This window comes from Prunus persica, chromosome G7 (assembly GCF_000346465.2).
Source record: "Prunus persica cultivar Lovell chromosome G7, Prunus_persica_NCBIv2, whole genome shotgun sequence".
Classification (NCBI taxonomy): Eukaryota; Viridiplantae; Streptophyta; class Magnoliopsida; order Rosales; family Rosaceae; genus Prunus; species Prunus persica.
In genome coordinates, this window is record NC_034015.1 from 8,261,272 (window position 1) to 8,269,143 (window position 7,872).

At 37.8% G+C, this 7,872-nt stretch overlaps 1 long non-coding RNA gene and 1 pseudogene across 1 annotated transcript; one reads left to right on the plus strand and one right to left on the minus strand.

Moving 5' to 3' along the window:
* LOC18770517 lies at nt 993-5,964 on the plus strand (annotated as a pseudogene).
* LOC109950231 lies at nt 6,251-7,857 on the minus strand. The gene is made up of 2 exons (XR_002272508.1): nt 6,942-7,857; nt 6,251-6,441 (listed from the first exon to the last, which is right to left on the minus strand). It is a non-coding gene; the product is annotated as an uncharacterized LOC109950231 (long non-coding RNA).

The following is a 7,872-nucleotide window of genomic DNA, read 5'->3' on the forward strand; positions in this document are numbered from 1 at the left end:
CCCCTGCAGGTCGAAAACCACACATGAATTTTACCAATTTGACCCAAAACAAAATACATGTACTCCTGTTACAAATACAAATACAAATACACATACAAATACAAATACAAATACAAATACAGATATACAAATGCAGATATACAAACACACAAATACAAACACACATATACAAATGCATGTTTCTATGTCAGTACACACATATACAAAAGGTAAGATTCCCAGTGGTTGTAGGACCACATACAAAAGCCAATGTTTACTTCCGCATACCACCTACCATTCACACGATTCCATCTACCAATTAAATAGACACAGTGATACCGACACCTAACTTGAAACTCACAATCCATTATAAAAGCCAAACTTTCAGTCGACACCAAACTCGAAACTGACTCTATTTGAAACTTTCACTCCAAAACATCATCTGCCAATAACCTTACAACAGTAAGCCATACGTACCATAGAAAGGTTCTCCATATCCTTCCGGACGAAGTCCCCAACTCATATTCTTCAGATCTTTTCGGAAACCTCCGTTTCAGTATGATTTTTGCAGTCTATTTCAAATTTTTGCACTCCAAAACACGAACAAACCCTCAAAACCTCTCCAACCTCTCCTCTATGTCTGTCTCAGTACGAACACAACTCAGAAACTGAGTTGGTTCAATTTTTCCAACTCAGGTAATCGAACTCTTCCTTGGAACGCGTGCCAACTCTTCGTTTCCTTCGATTTTTTTCTTCCGAAATTGCCCATCGTGACGTCGCTTTCTAACAGCTATTTGGTTATGATGTGGGTCCCACGACTGCCACGTCAGCATTTAACGTCTGACTTTGACGGTCAATGTAACGGCTGGTGTAAATTGGTAATATTTCGAAATGTTGGGTACGAAATTGATCAAACTCAAACCTTGAGACCCATTTCGATACTGACACTAAACCTCCAGGGACTAAAGTGAAGTTAATCCAAATTAATTTAAAAAATCAGAAAAATAAACCAAAATTTGCTAAAAACTCCTTACAACATTATCTTTGACTATAAAGTGCCATCCCCAAAAACCCACTGAACCCATTAAGCCCAGCACGTGTTCCAGTCTTTCATCGCCATCAGCATCTTCATCAGCCTCTGAGCTCCGCAAGTACTTGGGCTACACAGCCCTCGTCTTGTTCTTCGCTGCAGCCACCTACTACTCCTTCCCTTTCCCTGAAAACGCCAAGCACAAAAAAGCCCTGATTTTCCGCTATGCTCCTCTGCCCGAGGAGCTCCACACAGTCTCCACTGGAGCGGGGCCCACGAGGTCCAGACCCGGGTTTTCCACCAGCCTGAGACCCTTGAGGTGCTGGAAAAGGTTGTCAAGGATGCCCATGAGAAGAAAACCCGGATTCGGCCTGTCGGGTCCGGGTTGTCGCCGAAGGGATTGGATTGTCCAGGGCTGGAATGGTCAATTTGGCGCTGATGGATAAGGTTTTGGAGGTGGATAAGGAAAAGAAGAGGGTGAGAGTGCAAACTGGGATAAGGGTGCAGGAATTGGTGGATGGGATCAAGGAACATGGCCTTACTCTGCAGAACTTTGCCTCCATTAGGGAGCAGCAGATTGGTGGCATTTTGCAGGTTGGTTTGTTTTTTTGTTAAGTTTGATGTGGGTTTTGGTTTAACTCTTTCCAATTGACTGGCCTTATCACATTTTGATTTTTGCTAATATGATCTTTCTCTTTGCCTCATGTTCATATGCGTGTAGGTTGGTGCACATGGTACTGGTCCAAAATTGCCTCCGATGGATGAACAGGTGATCAGTATGAAGCTGGTCACTCCTGCTAAGGGAACAATAGAAATCTCTAAAGAGAAAGATCCAGAGCTGTTTTATTTAGCCCAGTGTGGCCTTGGTGGCCTTGGAGTGGTTGCTGAAGTCACCATCCAGTGCGTTGAGAGACAGGAGCTTGTAGAGCACACTTCTATTTCAAACATGGAAGAGATCAAGAAAAATCAAAAGTAATTATTTATTCCTTTCATTGTTAGATTTATTGGTTTATCTTTCATTCAGATAGTAAGTACAAAATGCATGAGTGTTGCTTGCAAGTTGCAAATTGCAACAAGTTTTTGGAAAGATGAAAACTATTGAATGTGAGGCAACCATTGTTTGGTTTGGAGCTAGGATTTTACAATGTTTTAAGGGATGGTGAAAACACTTCCATTGAGTGCTGAGATTTGGTGGCTTGTAATGCAAACCCTTCATTGAATTTCATCTAGTGATTTTTTTTTTGAAGAAAAAAGAGAAACTACAATAAAAACCACTCACAAAAAAGGTAAGTTAGAAAAAGCTCAAATTTTGAAAATTTTAGTCTTACTTCACAGCTGCTAACAATACAACATTATAAAAGAGGGATCATTTCAGCTAGTGATAGGAACACTTTCCAGTGAAACAAAAAAATTGTCGATCACTGATGCATCAACATGTACATGTGGTTCTTAAATCTCAGAAGTCATTGATTAATAAGGGTAAGCTCTATGTACTGTTTTTTCTTATTTATAACGAATTCTTCTCTCACTCTGTATGTCCTGTTTTTGCTTATTTTTAACGAATTCTCTCTCTCTCTCTCTCTCTCTCTCTCTCTCTCTCTCTCTCTCTCGTATTTTGACTCACTGTGCGCATATGCACCATTAGTATTATAGCGCGATTTGGAATCAGTAAATGAATGATACATGATCTGTTTGTTTCACAGGAAATTACTATCTGAGAATAAACATGGGAAGTACCTTTATATTCCATATAGCGACACTGTTGTGGTTGTGACGTGTAACCTGTATCAAAATGGAAAGGTCCCCCAAAGTTCAAGCCCAAATATAGCAGCGACGAAGCCATACAGCACGTCTGAGATCTCTACAAGGAATGCCTCTAGAAGTTCAGGTAAAATTGTTTCCTGGTCATGTCAACCATATAATCTAGCAAGAGATTTTCTCCTGTTTGAGCTGAAGGACAATAAGCTGTACAGGCTGAATGTCTCTTATTCCCTTTTATCATTTATCATTTTCTTTATTTGTCATATTCTCTTGGCTTAGAGGACCTGTGCAAGTGCAATAAAGTAAAGGCATCAAAGAACTGCTAGAGCTATGTGGTGAAATGGGAAACAAAAACTTTTTGCAACATGGTCTTAAATGACTGCTCTTTTTCTTTCATTTCTCTGTTTCAATGTTCAGTGGCTTTGATATTCTAGATTTCTTACTGCTGGAAATTGGAACTCTGTTTATATACTGTTAAGACAATACTCATTAGCACTTAATATAGATGCATACGCTTATACTCTTGTAAGCTTGGGCAAGCTTGGTTGGGGTTGGTTTAACCAAGGTCAAGCCAGGTTGTGAAATCCCAACTGGAATGTTGTATGCAGGTTGGTGGGCATGGATTGCAAACTCCTAGAGTTGTCTTTGGTGTTGTGTTAGCATAAAACGGATTACTGGTCCTCCATTGTTCTTCCTCTATTATCTGTTCTTTTTTGCTTCATATACTCAAAAACTCCCATATTGCTATTGTGTTGATATCTGTTCGTTGCAGCTAACCATTTACACATTTTATTTGAAGTGTAGATCCAGTTAAGAATGACGTGGACATAAATGAGCTGTCATTTACAGAGTTGAGAGATAAACTGCATGTTGACAAAGATCATGTTGTAAAAGTTAATCAAGCTGAGGCTGAATTCTGGAGGAAGTCAGAGGGATACAGAGTGGGATGGAGTGATGAAATCCTGGGCTTTGATTGTGGTGGTCAAACAGTGGGTTTCAGAAACTTGTTTTCCAGTTGGAACCCTTTCCAAACCAAGCTTGAAAGACCTTGAATACATAGAAGATGTAAAGCAGCTCATAGAGAAGAACGAGGTACCAGCACCTGCTCCAATAGAGCAGCGCTGGACAGCATGCACTAAGAGCCCCATGAGTCCAGCTTCAAGTACAAAAGACGATGATATATTTTCGTGGGTAATTTCATGAACCAATGTTTCTTCGCATTGTTCTTTATATCTCTTGGGTCAATTCCTTATGCATATCTTGAATTAGAAAGGTGTCAGTGGTATAAAAACGTTAATCACTTGTTGACCATGCATACAAGACAATTTTAGGGTTAAGGTTTTTTTTAATTTTACCTTGATTAAGCATGATAAATGAATTGGTGGTACAAGGCTTCTGGGGTTTAGTGTAAAAGTATGTTCCCTTTACATTGAACATACGGAGGATGTTTGTGCTTATTGCTGGTGTTTCTGGCATAGGTTCTAGCGTGAACATGACATATTTATTAAATAGGTAACACATCTCTACCTGTGTAGCCTGTTAATAAACAGATTTCATCCAGAACCCATTGACCCTTGTAATAAATGGATCTTGTTAATGATATGACCTGATACAACCCACTTGAAATAGGTCACCATTTAACACCTTTATGAGAATTCAACATACTTCACATGTATTTGTTTTTATAGGAACCAAACTTTGTGAGTAAAGTGACAGAAAATACATAGGATGAACGAGAAGTCCACGACAAAAAAAAAAAAAAAAAAAAAACTCCAAAGAATGAAAAAAATGAGGTACTATAGTATCTTGTAATTTTGTACACCTATTTAACTTGTTTAGTATCATGTATCTTACATCCAACCCAACAACAGTTGACAATGTGTAGACGCCCAGGGCATCATGTATCTTAGTACTACTCTGCGAGGCTTTACTTCCACGATGTGGTACAGTACTGTCAACACTATATACAAATTATAAATTCAGAATGGGCACCCAATTTTAATAGGAATTGAATCGCCCAATGGTACTTTTAGATTTTTTCAACTACTAAAAGTAAATACTTAATTTTGCGTTGGACAATTGAGAAAAAATGTTTTTTTTTAAAATTATTTAAATGTGACAAAAAATTCTAAGTGTAGTAACATACAATGATCATATTAGTATTATTTGGGGCCGTATCTTAATTGGATACTCACCCTGGCCAAAATATTACATATCTCTGCTACGTTACATGTATGTGGAATTAGTTAACTCTCTTATCAAATGCTGTTACCAACTACAATGCTCATGTGTAAAATCTGTTTTAAATTTTATATCAGGTTGGTATAATCATGTACCTTCCTACAATGAATGCCCGCCAAAGAAAGGAAATTACAGAAGAGTTTTTCCACTACAGGCGTCTGACCCAAGTACAGTTGTGGGATAAGTATTCCGCTTATGAACACTGGGCAAAGATTGAGGTATTAAATGTCATCTTAGATGATTGTCTTCGTAGAATCTTTCTAAAATGATGTTACCACCATGATATTATGGAATCCTGAAGAGTGAATTTATTGTTTTCAATACCCTCAAACTCTTGCTAAATTTCCAACATCTTAGCAAACTTAATTTTTTACAGGGTTTGCATTCACTTGCAATCTCAACAACAAATTTTTTTCTTAGGCAACACCTATTGTAATGTGTCCAGATTAAAGTTGTTTTGTAGCTGATCATGCTGCCTCTTTGAGGAATTCTACCAATTTATCTTTTGTAAAATGGCTGAATAAAACATGTTATATTATCACTGTTGTGCATTTTATTTAGACATGCGTATCGTGCACAGGTTCCAAAGGACAAAGAAGAGCTTGCCTCTCTCCAGACCAGGCTAAGAAAGGGTTTTCCAGTTGATGCATACAATAAAGCACGAAAGGAGTTGGACCCAAGCAGGATCCTTTCAAATAACAAGCTGGAAAAGCTGTTGCCATTATCGGACACCATTTGAGAATCATCCTTCAGTGGTTAGTTATTGATTAATATGGCTTATCACTAAATTTGAATGCATTTTAGCTCCAATAAAAAAAAAATTCCGTCAAATCTGCCTTGAGCATCTTTAGACCTAAGAATATAACTGTAAATTTAAGAGGAATCATGAGATACGATGTAGTGTATTATTAATTTTATTGATAATGGTAAAAAGGAAAAGCCTTTTGGACACAGCCTTCGATCTCAAATATATTGACTTTGATTCTCAGGCCTCGATGTGCATTGGAAACATCTCTTTCCTGGGGCTTGCTCGATATAAATTGCTTGTTTGAAAAATTGGGAAGTGCCAAAGTACATCTTTTTACCCTGAGTAATAGTGAGCAAATATTGTGTAGAAAATATGTTTAACCCATTCAGAAAAATGGGGTGTATGTCAAATGTTCTTGTTGCGTTGATGTAACTTGTATAATGTACTTACGTATAAGGAGAATAGACAGACGCAGGGAAAAATAAGAAGACTGAGCGGAAAAGGAAAATATGATGGTATATTATTACAATATGTGGATACACAGGGAAAAATAATAAGTCAGCCAACCGCCCCAAGCTAAACAAAGATAAAAGAGTAAGCTAGGAAGCTATTATGGTAGTCGTGCTTATGGTAAATTCAGAAGCATTCCTCACAAAGCCAACAGCAGCATAAGGCTAAGAGGCTGCACCAATAGATATCACAAAAGAAACAAAATGATTAGCATCAATTGACAGGACTAGGGAAAAAAGTAGGCAGTTTTGAATGGTACAAGTATAGGACGAATAGGTTCCACTATGAGGAGATCCATAGTGCTCGGGGATGCAGTAATTTGGGTTTTAGGTATTAAGTCCACTAATTTCTGCAGTGATTCTATTGGATTTTTGCTTGCGAGTTTTTTTTATTTATTATTATTTTTTTAAAATACAATCGATAGGCTAAACTACAAAAGGGAGGGAGTTGCTCACACACACACACACACACACACACACACACTACCAAGGGGTTATAAGGTTAGAACTTGAGACCATTAGTCTGCAAGTCAAGGCTCTTTCCCACTGAGTTAGACCCCATTGATGACTTATGAGTTAGGTTGCAGATCTCCTGCTTTTCTAAAATTTAAGAAATTTTTACAATGATGTTTGAAAGGAAAAAAATTGATGCATAAGATGTCTAACAACTTACCATCCCTCAATAACGCACATGTCTGCTTTCTTTTTTCCCCGAGGGCTAAACTTCTTCCCTATTGGGGGATTCTCAGTTGCAGCTGGGTTTCCTTCTGAAGAAATTGATTTTCCATTATATTATTCATATGATCATTATACAATATATATAAAGTCTGTAGAGAATAATCTACAGTTACAACAAGTCATTATCACAAATATAAATATGGAGTTATGGCCTAATAACAACGTAACTGACAACTGACTATTTCTTATCATTAGTAGGATTAACTATTATAACTGAAATACTATTATAACTCCATAACACTCCCCCGCAAATTGAGCGCGCACAGCATAGCAAGATTTGAATGAAGAAACTGTATGGTGATGGAGATGGCAGTAGCAGTCGTCTGTAGTAGTCTAGTAAGGGGAACAAAAAAGAAGAACTCCAATCTCCAGAGTTGCAATAGCGGCATGAGAGAAACAAAGTAAACATAACGCCCATTGAAAGGCAGCAAGTGAAGGAGAGCATGGGCTCATGGAAGGAAGGAATAAAATGACGGGCTGACATACAAATCAAATATACGTAGGAAAGAACTCTAGGCACCTGAGAAACATAATGCTACCTAGGAATCACCCTCTAGGTAGGATAAAGAGAAATAGACAATGTTGTAAAGAGGAATGAGAAAGAAAAATAATTCAGACAAGTGCATTTTTTTATTTATAAAATAATAAAGATGAGGAATGGAAACAAAAGAAAATTCATCACATGGAAAGCAGAAAGGGATGCGTGCAGAGAGAAAAGAAGGAATATTTGAAGGGAATAAAGGGGTTAAGAGAGAATGCAGCACAATAGTAGAGGATAGAAGGTGAAACCAACCTGGGACATAGAGAAAAGAAAACGAGAGCATGAGTAAGTTTGAATTTCAAGGCACCATAGAAACAATAAGGTA